Below are 5,796 nucleotides of genomic sequence, written 5' to 3' on the forward strand. Positions count from 1 at the left end.
AAAAAAAGGTCCTCCAAGGTCAAGAAGGGAGAGCGTTGACATGTCATGGGGTTGTTAACCAATGTCATAAAACAATATGTGTACTGACTGATGAGAAACCATTTGTTCTGTTAACCTTTACCTAAAGTACAATAAAAGAAAAAATTAAAAAAAAAAAGACTCATGGAGTCTCACTGAGGGCTCAGCTATGGCTCATGGGCAATGCATCCAATCAGAGTCAGCTGTGGGACTGTCTTAGCTCTGGGCTAGACACATGAGTCAACTCAGGTCTGGGAAGTGTATACAGTGGGGGTCAAAGGGACAAAATAAAAGTCTAAAGTGCTTGTAAAAATACAGCTAACCTATTTAACCAAGACGTCTAAACTCAGGCGGAAGCTAGAGAGGCTAGAAGTAGCTCATAGGCTGGGCAAAATGGGAATCTGGGTTATTGAAGACACCAATGAAGATAACAAGCTCTTTCAGGAGAATAGAAAGAGAAAAAAAAAAAAAAAAAAAAAAGACAGGAAAGGATTATATTTACTCAAGGGATTTTCAGGTTTGGGATCTTGGAATTTAGAGTGGATTAAGTGAAGACAGGTTCTCAGTTGTGGCTGTGGCTGGGCCAGTGACGAACGTGGAGTTTGCTCAAGTTGAATTAGTCAGGGAGGCGTAAGTATTTTGTCACACTTTAAATTAGCAGAGCATTTTACTGTCACACAGAAATGACTCAAATACTCTTTAGCAATGTTGTTGTGTTCCTAAGACTATAAATGTTACCTTACCCATTTTATATATTGTTAAAGGAAATAAATAATAAAAATGGGTATTAAGTACCTAAGATATGTTGTTCTTGGGTCTTGTTTCTACTTTCATATTTTGAGGTTGAGCCCAAACGAAGTTATTTGGAGCCCTGTGGTAGATTGTCTTCCATTTTTTGTTTTTCTCAAGTATGCCGTTTTTTTGTTTAGCGTTTATTTTCCCCACTATGATATAAACTCCAAGAGGGCAGGGAACATGTCTGTCTTGTTCCCTCCTCTAGCCTCCATAACTGGCATAATTCCTAGCACATATTAGGTACTCAAAAAATACTTGTTGTTTTTAAATGTTTATAAGAGTAGAAACAACTGAATTCAGGCAACCACTCTTAGTTATGTGATTCCACGCATTGCCCACTGCATATTTGATAAGTTGAACATATTTGTTTTTATTTCAGGGGTATCTGTAACATTCAAAAAAGATAAGATGCCTTCACTGTCTCTAAACTATCAAAATCTCTGCCAAGGCTCTTGAAGTAATGAGAAATAGCATACTTAAGTTTAATTTATCCTCTCATATGTTCTTCTAAAACTGATGTGAAATTTCAGAACATCTCTGAGCGCTGGTACACATCAGTCTTACCAGAAATGTCCACGTTTTGCCTTAAGCAATATGATGATACCATCAAATTTTCCAGAAATTCTGTGACTATGTTTATGTTATGGTTTCTGGCACAGAAAATGAGTCTCTATTCTGGATTTTAATCAAGCATGTCAGCAACAACAAATGCTTACATTATTCACATTACCTTCTGTCTTAATGCCTTTCCGCAATTTAAGACCCTGTAATTTTGTTGCTGTTTCTAGTGCCTCACTGCCGCCCTCTTCCGGTAGTATATGTCAGAACAGGTATAAGCGACATCATTTTTAACTGGATGTGTAATACCAGCAAAGGAACCCTACTGGCTCAGTGGTTAAGAGCTCAGCTGTCAACTGAAAGGTCAGCAGTTCGAACCCACCAGCTGCTTCAACTGCTCCGTTGGGGAAAAATGTGGCAGTCTGCTTCCATAAAGATTTACAGCCTTGGAAACTCTACAGAGCAGTTCTACTCTGTTTTATAGGGTTGCTATGAGTTGGAATCAACATGACAGCAACTATATACCATATGTTAGTCTGTACATATTACCAGTACTGGTATATTTTAGCTTACTAATGAAAACAAATCTCTGCACTCTACAAAACAAAAAAGATCTAAATAAGTTACAAGACAGTAATTATTAAGAATTAGAAATTCTTTTTGAACTCCATTTCAGTAAAAATCCATTAATCTTTATGAATTCCATCACAGAAAAAATCATTATTATACTGTCTCAAAACAGTTTAAATTTCAATTTAGCAAGGATGAAAATTACCAATGTGGGACTGAAAATTTGCTAAGTTAAAAAAAAAAATCTGTAGAGAGTTTACTGAGCAAATTAACAGTGTATATAACATTGCAAGGCATATTTAAACTGCTTGGGAGGAGAAAAAAAAACACCTATTAAACAATTAGAGTATCTTAGAACAATCTAACATATAAAAGAAACTGATGATTCAAAAGATCACTTTCCGTTTATTAAATGCTCTGTGGGTCCTTCATTTGCAAACAACATGTGCATGATTCCAAGCCTTTGTTCACACTGTTCTCTAGATTCCTTCCTTATTCTCACTACGCGTCCTACAGTTGACGAATTCTGCCAACTTTACTTCATAAATATGGTCTTTCCTGTCTTCATCTCTCTTCTTGCTGTGTGGTTCAGGCTCTCACTATTGCCAGCTTGACCATTAGCCTCTAGGCCAGTCTCTCTACCACCTGTCTCTTTCCCCATCCCCATACTCCTTCACTCATTGCCAGATCTTAAAAACAGACCTGATGATGCCACTTCCCTATTTAGAAACCCCTGCTGGCTTGCTGTTACCTCTAGGATAAAATCCAAATCCCTGAACTTGGCATGGAGGGCCCAGTCTGCCAAGCTCGGCACTACCTGCCATGCAGTGTAGCTTCTGTCGTTTGTGGACTTGTCCTTAAACAGTAACCAGTTGCTGTGTGTCAGGGTAGAACTCTGCTCCATAGGGTTTTCAATGGTTGATTTTTTGGAAGTAGATCACCAGGAATTTTTTCCTAGTCCACCTTAGTCTGGAAGCTCCACTGAAACCCGTTCAGCATCACAGCAGCACGCAAGCCTCTACAGAGGGATGGATAGTGGCTGCAGCTGAGAACTTGACCTACGTCTGCTGGAGAAGTGTCCACCTGAGCTTTGTTCTCAATTCTGTGGCAGCACTTGGCACCAGGCTGTGTCAAGTGTCAGTTTACTTAACTGTCTCCCTGTAGACTCTGACACGTGGAGGTGGCCAGTGTCTCATTCATTCTCTTCTGTACCTCCAGAACCTATCGCTGTGATGAGCATACGGTAGAAACTCAATGCAGATTTGTGAATGAATGAGTGAATGAATGCTCCTGTCCCCATTTTTATCTAATGAAATCCTCAGTTTTCAAGCCTTAAATTATAATGCCATTCCCTAAAAACTTTCTTGATTCTGGCAGAATTAATTGCTATCACAGTATTTTGTTCACATTATAGTTAGCTGCTCATACCCGTCTCCTGTGCTGTGTAGTAAGTGTCAAAAGGCAACCTGGAAGAGTGAAAAGAGGTGAGCTTCTGAGGCAGACAAACTTGGGTTTGTATCCTAGTCCTGCCACTCTGTGTCAGCTCCAAAAAATAACAATCTTTCTGGCACGAACGTTAGTTTCCTTATCTCTAAATGGGGCTAATACCACTTCCCTTTAGGACTGATGGAAAGAGGATGATGAAAGATTAAGTAAGAAAGTGAAAGCTCATGGCATATAATTTGGTCTTTCCCCAAATTATAGTACTTATCCCCTTGCCCTGAGGATGAAGACCATATATAATTTATCTCTAGGTTCCCAGGACCTCAAAAGCTATAGGGACATAGTAAATGTTTGTTGAGTAAATAAATGAATCTCAGAGATAAAGCTAGTCAAAATAATAGAAATATACACTTTAACAAAATCTTTTAAACTGATACAATTGGTTGTCATCTCTTCCTGCTAATTGAGGGTAAATATTGCATTCTAATACTCTGAAATGTCTTAATTCAGATTTTTTCCCTCATTGTTATGACTATAGGATCTAAAATATACACAGGACATACAGTTTGGAGCATAAATATTTTCAACCCTGTCAATTATACCTCCATTTGTACATTTTCATTTATGTAGCCATTGTAAAATGTTTATGAAATGTTTGAATAAAAAGAGATAATGCTTATTTTTAATGTTATAAATATATTAGGTAAAGGAAAGCAGAATACAAAGTTGTTCATATATTTGATAGCAACTATATAAAAAAATCACTGAAGAATGTTGTTGTTGGGTGCTGTCGAGTCAATTTTGACCCATAGCAACCCCGTGGGACAGAGTAGGGTTTTCTAGTCTAGAATCCTATGGGAGTAGATCACCAGGTTTTTCTCCTGTGGAGCTGCTAGGTGGGTTCCAACAGCCAACCTTTCAGTTAGCAGCCAAGCACTTAACCATTGTACCACCAGGGCTCCTTTCATTGAAGAATGAGCAGACAGAAATACACCAAGATAGTAAGAGTATTTTCCTCCAAGTGGTTTTTTAAAAATTATTTTCTTCTTCTTTGAAAACTTTCTACAATGACTATCTATTGCTATATAATAAGGAAAATAAACTTAATTCAAAACTTTCACATGAAAACTTACCCAAAATTTGTGTTCGTTAGATTTCAATATATTCCTGATTTAGAAGAACTTTCTGGTTAAAAAAATAAATAAAAACAAAGGAATAAAGAGAAATTAGTTATTTGTTATAACGAAGGAATACATAAAGATTACTCTCTACTCTTTATTTTGTGCATTGTGTGATAAGCATTGTCACATCCTTGCTATTTGAAATATCCAGGTGAGCAAAGAAGAAGCTCATGTTTCCTAAGCTCCAAATGAGAATGGAGAAGTTACAATTGGAACCATCGCTGCTCATCACCTTAGATATATAAGGAGGACAAATGCCACATCAAGGAGACCAGGTCCTGCCCAAAGTACTTCTCAGGGGACAAATCTCTTTTGGTGCCCTCCTCTTATCAACTCAATGGCAATGGGTTTGGTTTCTGGGTTTTTCTTAAATAGTCGGAGGGGGCTTCAAATCTCTTCTTGGGCTTTTGAAAGAGTTCATCTGTAAAGGAAATAAACCTCACCATCAGAGGTCTAAACTACCAGTGGTGCCAATATCTGATAACTTTGTTATGTAGAAAATAAAGGGACTTTGCTGAAAAACCCTTCTGGTTGTTACCTTGTCTCTTGGAGCTGTGAAACATTCACTCACTGATTGAAAAAAAAATTCATTACTTTTGGGTGCCGGAGACAGAAAATTCTCCTGGGTATTTGTACAAAAAAATTCTCTAAAAGAGTTTGCAATACTCATCACTATTTACCATATGTTAATTAAAAGGAGCCCTGGTAACACAGTGGTTAAGCGCTCAGCTGCTAACTGAAAGGTCGTCGGTGGTTCTAACCCACCAGCAGCTCCTTGGGAGAAAGATGTACTATCTGCTGTAAAGATTACAGCCTTGGAAACCCTATGGGTCAGTTCTACTTTGGTCTATAGGGTTGCTATGAGTTGGAATAGACTCAACAGCAGCAAGTTTTGTTTTGTTTTTTTAATCGTATGTTAAAATCACAATACATGACATTTTACAGCTCTTTACAGTTTTCAAACGCCCTGTAACCCTCTCAAGGGGCCTCCAACTCTTCGTTGCCACTTTTGGACCTTGCTTCCACCCTCCTTGCTTAATTCAACCCCCTCCCCATCTTTGTATCTCATGTCATCAGATTATAGCACCCACTGGCACTCACTGCTGTTGTCATTTGCCAGCTCCCAGGACATTTTATCCCTAGATCACTGCTACTCTCTCCAAACCACTTCTGTCCTTTTCAGTGAGATTAAGAGGTAGGTAGGTAGGTAGGTAGGTAGGTAGGTAGGTAG

At 38.3% G+C, this 5,796-nt stretch overlaps 1 protein-coding gene across 1 annotated transcript in view; it reads right to left on the reverse strand.

Moving 5' to 3' along the window:
• The window catches only part of ALPK1 (alpha kinase 1), a 127,820-nt gene that overhangs the window by 106,464 nt on the left and 15,560 nt on the right, over positions 1 to 5,796 (reverse strand). The window contains exon 2 of the mRNA XM_023740217.1: positions 4,518 to 4,569. The gene's annotated coding sequence lies outside the window, so the exon portion shown is untranslated. The remainder of the gene's footprint in view (positions 1 to 4,517; positions 4,570 to 5,796) is intronic.

The sequence above is a fragment of the Trichechus manatus genome, unplaced genomic scaffold (genome assembly GCF_000243295.1).
Source record: "Trichechus manatus latirostris isolate Lorelei unplaced genomic scaffold, TriManLat1.0 scaffold00150, whole genome shotgun sequence".
In the NCBI taxonomy this organism is placed as follows: domain Eukaryota; kingdom Metazoa; phylum Chordata; class Mammalia; order Sirenia; family Trichechidae; genus Trichechus; species Trichechus manatus.